At 35.5% G+C, this 11,924-nt stretch overlaps 1 pseudogene; it reads left to right on the top strand.

The window, feature by feature from the left end:
- Positions 1 to 209: 209 nt before the first annotated feature.
- On the top strand, positions 210 to 757 carry LOC126506277 (RNA-binding protein with serine-rich domain 1-like; annotated as a pseudogene).
- Positions 758 to 11,924: the final 11,167 nt, after the last annotated feature.

Below are 11,924 nucleotides of genomic sequence, written 5' to 3'. Positions count from 1 at the left end.
ATTTTGAAACATCTGAAGAACCTCAAAGGATATGTTCACAAAGTGTCTGCAGAAAAACAATTTACCTCTTTAAAATAGTCTATATCCCTAGAATAATGCCTGTAGGAAGTTAAGGCCTACCAAGCCAAAAGAATCAACTTGGAGTCTGCCTAGCACTGTCAAAAGTCCTGACCATGCCCAACTAATAAGGAGTGACCATTATTTTTACAATGTGTATTCTAACTCGAGGTTTATTCAACCTCCATCTCGGACTCCAGCACCAGTGTAGTGTCTCTAGCAGCTCAGAAAACTCCAGCACATCCTGAAGTTCCAGGTATAGAAGCTCCTCAGGCTCCCCAAGTCCTGCTCGGTTCAGGCATGACAACAGGCTGCTGCGTTCTCACTTCAAATCCAAACCGCCTAAAAGAGATAGAAAGGAGACTAAAAGGTGTGCTCTTCACCTAAACCCAGCAAAGCACACATTGGAGGCTCACCAGCAATGTGAAGTTTGAGAATCCAGATGAATCGAGAAGGCACTGAAACTCATGGGTGGAGGACAAATTGATGGCCAAGAGATCACTGATACTGCTGTGTCGGCACCCTGACCTCCGCCACCCCCACGGCGACTCAACACACCTAGAAGAATGCTTCCACTGCTTTCCATGTAGTGCAGGTCACCCCACAGATGAGATCTCTGTCTCCAAGGCGCAGGTCTCCTCTGCATCGATCTCTGGGCCGTTGCTGCCATAGGAGCCGTTCCAGCTCCATCTCCTCCTGATAAGTAGGGACATTGATTCATACTTGTGTAACTTATGTTCCCCAACTCAGTTTTGTTCTTTCTGTAGCCAAATTAGGGTCTGTCTGTAGGGAAGGATCCCATACCAGGGTGAGTTTTGAATACAGTAGTTGAGATATTTCCTCTGCAGGAGGATTCTGGCTACAGAGGTACTGTTCATTCAGGATTGTGCCCACAAAGGTACCCTGTAATTTTCTGGCATGAACATTCACACCTTCCTATTATTGAGAGTCTGGTTGGTAGCAGAGCCAGTTGGAACAAACAGACCTCCATATTTCAACACATCGGTTTCCACAGAAGACGAAGGACCAGTCAGGAAACCTGGTCGCACCCTTCCTGTTTCTGTGTCCCAAGCTGTTGTGCTGTTAGGCTTGACCTTGTCCCTTTCAGAGTCCTCTTGAACGTCTAGGGTTAAATACCTTTATCTTTCCCTGTCCGCATGTCTATGTTATTCTCTGAAATAGTTGACTCAGTTAATTCTACAGGGTTCTCATGGAAACTACCTTCACCCTCACTGTCACATTTGTGGTGATGCTGCAGTTAACCTTGGCAGTATCTTCATTGTCTCTTTTTGCTTTTGTTGTGTAGTCAGTACTATAAAATTTGTTTTGAGCTTTATATATTTGTAGTAATTTAGATGAGATTGTGCTTGTACTTCTCTAGAGTGGAAGGACTTTATTGAATAAACCTCAGATTCGAATACAGATTGAAAGAAAGTGGTCGCTCCTTAATTGGCAAGGCATGGTCAGGACACCTGACAGAGCTAAACAGACTCCAGGTTGGCTCCTTTGCCCTGGTAAGCCTTACTTCCTACAAATGTCTTCTACAAAATAGGGGACGTTATTATGCAGTAAAATAATAATTATTATAGAGAAATGGGTCTACATTCTATTGAAAGCAGATGAACAGTCTAGAGGCAATGAACTATGGTAATGATAAAAATATATCGGTCCACTAGCTACTTTCTTTTAATCTCTGTTTTAAATGTAAATGTTTGATTAATGGATAAAAGGGTTTCTGTTCACTGTAGGTAAAAGGGACTGTGCTATGAAAAGAGAGCAAGAAGAAAATAAAGTGTTTAACTGAGACTTTGTGGGATATACACGGGCAGCATTAGCATCCTCAAAGCCAACAGCTGCAGATAGGTGAAGTCAGTGTGAAGAGCAAGCAGGTCCTCAGAGTCCACATCAGTGCTCTGATCATCAGGTTTGGCAACTTTCCTGGGTAGGATAATCCTGAGTAGAGGTGGTCTTCATAGTGTGCCAGAAACTTGGTTGGCACCTGTTTCTTGTCACAGGAACTTCTAAGGTTTGATACAGATTAATTTTCTGAGCTCTTGACTTTAGTCTTCTTGCTCAAAGTCATGCATGTGTCCTGAGCCATAATTTAAACTTCAAATGTCTGCTCCCAAACTGTATATTATGCTGAGAAACTAATTTGCATAAACTTATGGATCTCAGCCTTGTTTGTAAACTTGGAGAGTATGAGAAACATGGGATGCAAAGCGAGATGAAGACCATACTGCATAAATAGTTTTGGGTAATTGTTGTGAATTTACTTTCATTTTCATTAAAAAAATCTGTGGGAAATAAGTTATAGAGAAATAGATGAAGTGGCTTTTCTTAAAGAATATTTTTCCATGTTTGTAATATATCCATGCAAAAATGTGCTAGGGGTCTTGATATAAATTTATTTTCTAACATATTTATTTCTTGTAAAAACTTCAAAGATAAGTTAAATTTTCTAGAAATCAATCAGTGTTTATTTATGGCAATAAGTTTGGATCTATGACCATGTAATGATTGTGTTTTGTAATTTTGTGTAGATCATTTAGTCTGTGACATATTTCTTTCATCAATTCATCTACAAACTTCAAACCAAGTTGAGAGTTTTGAATATCACAGAAACACCTCATCATCCCTAAAAGAATTCCTTCTGCAGAAAGGACAGGAGCCTCAGGAGAGAGAAGGAAGTTGGAATCATTCGAAACATGTTACTGATCCTGCAGAAGCATACTTGGACAAATCCCTGTCTTACAAAAGCAGACTTAACCTTATAACTTAGGCCTTGTAAATATCACCAAATGGAAAGCATGCTCAGAAACATTTTTATTGATTAAACTGAGGTCTTTTTATACTTCTGACTTCCATCCTTGCTATAAGATTTGCTCCAATAAGGTTAACTATTAAAATCGATCTACATCTAAATGGTTAAAAAATTCATGGTAACATACCAAGGTAGATTTGAGTGAAATACAAAAAATTAGAGATTCATTTGAAATTTTGCAGTAAAACTTCGCTCTTAGTGTGAGCTATACTGTTTTGTCAATTTCTTTTGTGTTCAAAGCAATTTCTTAATCTAAACATAAGTCTATAATTTGATCTCCTAAAGAAGCTAAATAAGAAGGTGATCCCAAAGAAAAACATATAGCTATCCTCCTGATTATGGGAAGTAGACAAGATTGCCGGGCAAAAAATGGGATCTTGGGGGAGGGGGGGAGGGAGGTAAGGGGAGATGGGGAGAGAAAAGTGAGAAGGGGAGGTTGGGGGGAACTTGGGAAACGGGATGTTTGGGATAAAGGAAGGTCGGATAGGGGAGCAGGGAAGCACACATCTTAATTAAGGGAGCCATCTTAGGGTTGGCAAGAGATTTGGTGCTCCCAGGTGCCCAGGGCGATGTCCCCAGTTAGTTCCTGGGGCAGCTGAGGACAGAGAACCTGAAATGACCCTATCCTATAGCCATACTGATGAATATCTTGCACATCACCATAGAACCTTCATCTGGAGATGGATGGAGATGGAGACAGAGACCCACACTGGAGCTCCGGACTGAGCTCCCAATGTCCCAAGGAGGAGCAGAAGGAGGGAAAATATGAGCAAAGAAGTCAGGACCAGGAGGGGTGCACCCACCCACGGAGACAGTGGGGCTGATCTATTGTGAGCTCACCAAGGCCAGCTGGACTGCGACTGAAAAAGCATTGGATAAAACCGGACTCTCTGAATATGGCGGACAATGAGGGCTGCTGAGAAGCCAAGGACAATGCCACTGGGTTTTGATCCTACTTCATGTTTTGGCTTTGGGGGAGCCTAGCCAGTTTGGATGTCCACCTTCCTAGACCAGGATGGAGCGGGGAGGACTTTGGACTTTCCACAGGGCAGGGAACCCTGACTGCCCCTCAGACTGGAGAGGGAGGGGGAGAGGAGTGGGGGGGAGGGGGAGAGGAGAGGGAGGAGGGGAGAAAAGGGAGACGGGGAGGGAAATGGGAGGCGGGGAGGAGGTGGAAATCTTTTTTTTTTCAATAAAAAATTATATTAAAATAAAAACTAGGACAATACATTTTTTTCCAGAAAAGGGTAGATTTATTTTAATTATAAGAACTGGAAAATTTATTTTAATGCAGAAGTTGTAATTTACTAATACATTAACAAATGATATGGCAAGAAGAGTCAGGAATATTTAAGAATATCATAATAAATAATTGGTAAGTCAGGAAGTATCAAATAAAATCTAAAGAATAAAGCTATAAATACTTTCAACTTTTATCCAATATCCAAAGATGGTAACCATCCTCTATCTTTTAATAATATTTGAAGACTGACTATGCTTTAGCAGACTTTATGATACCTGTGCTGCATTTAGTAGATACCAGCTGTGAGACCTCTTAACTATGTTTCTTTTTTTCTTTGCCGTACAAAACAATACACAGAAAGTAAAACAGGAATACAACCGGGAAAATCACATCAACATCGATTTCTTTACTCAGCCTGGCAGTATTTATTTTCTTCATTGTTTGTTCATTTGTTTTTATTGTTGTAGAGATTTCCTAAATAAATATACTCACTTCTTCATTGTAGACTTCCATACATTTCTTAAAGTGAACAAAGTACTTCTGAGGAGTGTTTCTTTAAAGTTCCCAAAATAGATTCAATATTTCCACCTTGATTGATAGCATTTCCTGAATTTTTAGAAATATATTTTAGGAAGATATTATATGTACCTTATTTACATAAATATTACAACTAGTTTTCAAGACAGAATTCAATTTTTGATACAGTTGAAATAACTTGAATGACAATTTAAGGCATGGTTATGTCTTGTCAGTTTATGGCTAATAAATACATAAGAGATTATTAACTTTCTATTATAAACTGTATTTTATAGATAGCCTTCTCAGTATTGATTTTATAGACTTTTATTGTATTGTTACTTATGGTTTCTGCAATTATTTCAGATCTGTAGATACATCATTTTCTCCATTGCTGTAATAGCTATCATCTCGTCAGTTTCTCAACTGAAGAGAACATCTTAATTCTCGAGTTTTGTCTTGGTAATTGACACATTTCTGTTGCCGCCATAAGGAATAACAGTGGGCACAAACAAGAGCATATTGAAAGAAAGATATCAGTAGGAACTATTGGAATTTGGCTGGGTTTGAATTCACATATATCTGTATACATCCTCCTCCACCATCTTGGTATTAAAATTTTGGCCTAACCTGAATTAATTTTTATATCTAACAAAGATTTTGGTTTTATAATTATCAGTTTAGAGAACTCCATCTTACATGAATATTTAGGACAAATGATAGAAATATTTTAAAGTCATTTCAGAAGTTATAGAAAATGTTATACTAATCCCAATGTAAAGATATATTAGTGAGTTCTAGGCCAGCAAGGATCACAATGAATGGCCCTGTGAAAATATTCAAAGAAAAAAGGTACTGTATATTGTACAGTAAAAAATATTCATAAAAGTTTTAACTTTATATGCAAAAATATGCACATATATTTCATTAGTATTTGAATCTTCTTTCATGTTTCTGAAATAGTGAAAATAATATGCATATCTAATAATTACTATAAATTAATTTTATATTATTTATTATCACTAATAAATAAATATTATCAATAAATATTTAAATTATTGATCTAAAGTTCAAGGTTACATACAATTTCTTGGAATGAGTGAATCATTTGTGAGCCTTTAACATGTAATGCACTGTTATGTGATTATTGTTTATATTTATTAGTTAATTTTAATATGCATTCTAATTTTAAGAGTAATATATGTTATATGTTATACATTATATTATATATTATGCTATGTATTTTATGATATATAATCATTTTTATCAAGGAAAAATGAAGTTGTTATTGATGTATTTGATAGAACAGACCCCAATGATAGAATCTGTACCCCTGTTTAATGTGTTTCACGCTTTTCCAATTTTACAGTGATAAAAGCACAGTTGCTCATTATGTTCTGATTTTAATCCCATTACTCAAATTCTAGAACTTGTGTTCTCTTATATATTGGACTCTACCTTTCATTGTTAAGGTAAAATATTTTCAATTAATTTTAATTTATTTTTTAAATTCATGATATTGTAATATAATTACAACATCCCTCAATTCTTTTCTCTCTTCAAGACCTTCCAAATACCTTTCCTTTTTGTCTTTGAAATTCATGGACTCTTTTTCACTACCAGTTGATTCTAAACATGTTATATTGAAACTTCCACTCCAGCACACTTAGATTAACAGTCACTATTATTTCTTTTAAAGGACGGACGTTGCTAAAATCTAATGGTAGCATGTAGCAAATCAAAATAAATAAGCAAAATGTATAATTTATATTCTTTTAAGATCTTATGCATTTATTGAATGCTTTCTTCTTTGATGGATTTTATACCTTCCTTAATTTAATAGCTTACTAAGAAATGTATCACTTACCTTTCTCCTTGTTGTGAGCAAACAGCTGTTCAAAAGTACTTTCCAGAGGTGGAGGCTAATCTCACCTTAAAGCAGGAGACTGGCACAGTCTGTCCTGACAGGGAAGACATGCAGTGCTTGGAATGTTGCTAACCAAATCATTTGATCTTAAATGTGGTCTACTCTTTTTTGGTTGTTGGGAAGAACACAGTTCTTGTGCCCACAGATTAGTAGGAAATCAACAAAGATTAATCAAATAGGATTATCAGAAGAAAATGAATACATGCTTTTAACTCAGAAGGCTCAGAATGGATGTTGTTAATGACATTATCTTTGTTATCTGCAGATCCAGGCCCTACCCAAATCTCCCCCTCTAGACATTTAATATTTTCCTCTCAGTAAACAGAACCCAGCTTAATGGAAGATGTCAATGTTCTTTGTATCACAAATGACCTCTATACTATCTTTATGACTGAGACATGCCAGAATCTTCCTCAGGGCTTTAAACTAATACATCTATTCTATCTCTAGAACCCATCTTTCTGGTAGAAATGGCATGTATTCTGAATTGAGCTTCAATGAAGTTATGCTTCCTGTTCACCAGGGATGAATTACATCAGAAACTTTCCCCCAAACTGTATTATATTTTAAAATGCTGTAACATACCAGTTGTCATCTGACTTCAGAAGTGTTGACCCAGTACCAGTTAAATCATGCTGAACTGAGTTTTCCATCTTACTTCACCCAGATCATTTTGCTGTCAGTCATGATGCTGACAAGGACCCCTGCAAGGTTGGGTTTGTATTTACCTTCTAGAGCTTTCAGGTTTCTGCACCAGATGACATTCTGAAGCATACCTAACTCAGAAACAATCTTAATTGAGAGCAATAGGCAAATGATTAACTAGTTTTCTTCCTGGGGGTCTCATTGGGAACTGAGTACTGTTTACAATAGGCCACATGCCCAGCAGTTCTGATAGCCAATACAAAATGAACTCAATGACATCTTTGAAAGTTCTTTGCCTTATAATATTAAGTTAGGGCATTTTATTGTTGTTGTTGTTGTTATTGTTTTTATTTCAACCTTACAGGTCTCTTCTATATATAGTGTAGCTTCTGCTTTTGGGTTTCATGGGATTCCTGTGTGTAGGAACATGTGTGTCTCTGTGTCTATATGTGATACTTGTAAATTTTCTTCACTTTTTTTCTTTTTGATGGTTTTGTCATATACCAATATGGCTTTTATTTGTTTGTTTGTTTATTTATTTAGATTATTTAATTGTTTCTAATAAAGACAGAAGAGGTGTAGATATGCATGTGAGGAAGTGCAGGCAAACTGGGGCAACAGGGAAGAGAAAAATTAATTCAGAATATGCCACATGAAAAAGTCTATTTTTGAAATAAAGAAATAAAAGAGGAAACAATAAGTGAATGGCATGTAAAGAATATTAAAATTAATAGAGACTTTAAAGTATTGTTTATTATTGATTGTTTCTTATAAGTTAGGTTTCATCCATTCCATCATAGTTGAAAGCCTCACTTCTCACAACAGAGATATTTGAATATCTATGTTAATTATGACTCTAGTCACAACACAAAGGAAATCAACCAGTCTAGATATCCAATAATAATCAGATAATGAAAATGATATGCATATGCACAATGCATATTTTACAACTTTACAGATAAAGGAAGTCATGGAATTTTTAGGACAATCAATGAATCTGTAAAGTACACTAGTAAGTGAGGTAGGAGAAAGTCAAAGGAAAGAAAAAAATGACAAACAAAACCAAAACTAAATCAACCAACCAAAAAGCAACAAAAAGAAACACATGTTCTTTCTAAATACACACACACACACACACACATACACACACACGCACACAAATATATATACCAAGAGAGAATAGTTTTAATTGTTTTAGAAGGACAAAGTATAGGAAAATTAATACATTAGCAGTGAAAGAGAATATTCAGCTATTGTTTCATAGTTTTCATTGAAGACGAGTGTTGGTTTGAAAGAAAATTTTCCCCAAATGGAGTGACAAAAGCTGTTAGAATATCTGCTTTGTTAAAGGCAACAAGTTTAAGGCAAATTCAAGAAAAATATCTGTGGGTAGACTTCGAATTGTTAAGATTAGGAGTAAGAAACAGAGTTGCTGTATATCCCTTCCTGCCCCATAGCCATCAAAGCTGAAAAGCAACCTTGTTATGTGGCAATCAACGGCTAAATACAAGTATGGTCATGAATATATTTCACCTATCTAACTAAGAAAACATTCAAAAGGTTTATTCCCAGCGTTGAAAGATTTTTAAAGGATGAGCACTTTTCAGAAATTGGCAAGATGATGTTTGAGAAGGAAAACACCAAAAACCTGTGTAGGAATATGAGCACCATCGATGAATTTTGGAATATATTCCTTAAGACAAGACTGGAATGCCTTAGGAATTAGACCAACAACATGTGCCTAGAGAAGATGACAAAGCAAAGAAACCTCCAAAAGATGGACAAAGGAAGTAACCCCCCAAATTCATTAAAAATCAGTTGGACCCATGTTTCTGTTGACCATACGTCCTTCTAAAGTTCAAAAACTAAGTGTGTACTGAATAACGTTAGTACTGAAATGTGATCATTATGAGAAGGTGGAACATCATTTGCTTACACATAAGTCTGTGGGAAAAAATCATATCAAAGAGTCACTTGAAAAGAATAACAAGTACACAGCAGACCCTTAGGAATTTCCCTAAGAGGAGTGCAGAATGAGGCAGCAGCTCTATTTGTGTTTCTTTTCTTGAAGGCCTCTCAAGGGCACCACGTCATAAAGGTAGAGAATGCTCATATAGATTACCCAGACTCTTTAGAGGTCTAGACTAATATAGCTTTTAAAGTTTAGATTTAAAGAAAGAATTTCTACCCACAAAACAAGCAATTTTAAATTAGAGAAAATTCATATAAGAATATAAAAAAGAGACATTTAATTCAACTCTACAATGCACTTATATTTTAATTTAAATGTGAGTACAAGAGTGAAATATTAAACAAGTGAAGTTACAAAGTAAATGCTACAGTCATATAAGGTTAATTGCTAGAGAAAGAATTCCTTAAAGCACTGGTGTAGCTTAGTCATATAGTGTATACAAAGTTTGCAGTGATACAGCCATGTGGTAGATGTGTGCTTACTGATTTCACTCTGGCAAGGTCAAACCTACCCATTTGTTCATGGTAAGGTTCTTTACAAACATGTAAGTGTTCACCCTTTAAACTGTACTTTACAGTCCTTTTACTAAAGACATATATTGATGTACTTTGCATAAATGCATAAATGTTTTGAATCATTCTATGATTAATTCTATTGCTTGGAATAGTGATGTGCAAAGCATTTTTTGTAGTCTAGAAGCAATAAACCATACTAGGTCTGTAATAAGCAAAACCACATGGTTTTGCAAAGATGTGTATTCTAGGATAGTTTTCAGAAATAGCACCTCTAATGATGCATGTTTCAGACTCTGTCACTATTGTTATGTGATAAATGGTCTTCCGTTCATTTTCTAATGGATTCATTTCCTTACATCAAGAAATATATCTGCCTCAGGATTATATAGATGTGTTCTCTCTCTCTCTCTCTCTCTCTCTCTCTCTCTCTCTCTCTCTCTCTCTCTCTCTCTCTCTCTGTCTCTCTCTCTGTCTTTCCTGAACATAGGTTGGAAAACTAAGGACAAAAATTTCATCAGGCATTTATTATACAAATAAATATTTAGTATAATAGCCAAACCTGTTCACTTCAACAGTTTTGGTAGGTGGCTTTGTTTCTACAAGGATAGAAAAAAGAGACTATATTGACTAAAGACAAAAATATGTGACCTAATCATGCTTATGGAAAGCTTGAACTAGTCCTTCACTTGTAAAATTTCCCTCAGCTACATGAAATTCCCTGTATTCAAGAGTGTGAGTTCCAGTGGATGGAATAAAGCCGTATTATTTTAAAAGTGTTACGGACCAGTTTTACCTTGTCTAGCTATTTCAGTTACAGCTAGTGTTCTGGTCTCAAAAATTCTCAGGTAATAATAATAAATGGTTGAACATAATGGGCACAAGGATGTCTTACTGCATTTATAGAATGCTAGTAATGTTTTCAAGGGAGTATTTTTGTGCTTGAGATGCCACTGTTCATTGTAAAAGCTTTTCTAAATATTAAAAAAGCCAGAGTTACTGCTCTCAAGCTTCGAAAAATATATCCTTGGAACAAACTACTAAATTATGCAAACTGTGTGGGTTTTAAAGTGTGACCAGATAGGCTGTTAGAAAATTAACTCTCAACTAGTTTTCCAGTTGAAGGCAACTTATGCCTTTTAATGGCAAACTCACCACTTCCCACTATATTTTGCATAGAGAATAATGAATTCAATAATTTTGGCTTCAAAGGGTAATGTGGTCATGAAAATTCAGTGTTTGTAGCCACTCAAACTAATTGTTCCATTGAAAATATAATGAAGAAGCTATAAAGGAATTTCATAGATTTTTCAAAGTACTGGAGCAATAAATGATCCCTTGTGGTTCCTCTTTGAAATGCTATTTTCTGTGCTTCACAGCTCTTAACAACTGAATGAGGAAAATTCAGGATGTATTTATATATTAAAGGGATATGGACATTCCTGCCCAACACACAGATGGTGAAAATTCAAGTTCATTCCCAGGGACACAATTCAATATATGAAAATAGAAAAAACTGATAAATGATTTTAAAAGAAGCTGACTGTGGAGTGTGAAATCTTTCTAAGAAAAACGTGAAGCTACTGCAGTAATAGCAGGTGACTCTCAAAATATCTATCACATATTTTTAAGGATGGGTTGCTTATATTTTAACATGTAATATTTTAAATTTTTCCTTATGTTATTTAGAATGCAAAGCAAAAAGCACACATGAAAAAGGTACTAAAATGTGAACGGTATTGAGATAAGTGGTTATATATAATACATATAGTGCTTTAATAAAACAGCAGTTTAAACTAAATATTAACTTGTTCCATTTAATAAGTCTGATCAATTGGTAGAGTCTTGTCTGTGGTCAAAGCATCCTCATTTTTGCTGACAACACGAAAATGAGGCATAATACTTTGATTATTGCTTTATTAATTGATAATGATGAAAAACAAATAGAAAAAGAAGTCAGCATTATCCCATTTGCAGAGGGTATGATGGTATATGGACGATTCTCAAAGTACAAGGATTCTGAGATGCTTGGTGTGTATAGTATGAAGAAAAATTAGGTTAAGATGAGCAATAAGGGAAAGGGAATAAATAGATTAGGAGGAGTTTGAAGATTATAGAGATCTGGAATTTCATTCCTGAGAAGAAGGGGTCTTCTAAAATATATATGGCAGATTAGTAATCAAAATCAAATTATTTTCTAAAATTTTTCAACAACTCTTCTGTTCAGA

Source organism: Alexandromys fortis, unplaced genomic scaffold (genome assembly GCF_014885135.2).
Source record: "Alexandromys fortis isolate MF-2015 unplaced genomic scaffold, M_Fortis_MF-2015_v1.1 scaffold_0, whole genome shotgun sequence".
Lineage (NCBI taxonomy): Eukaryota > Metazoa > Chordata > Mammalia > Rodentia > Cricetidae > Alexandromys > Alexandromys fortis.
This window is presented reverse-complemented; position numbering and strand designations above follow the sequence as displayed.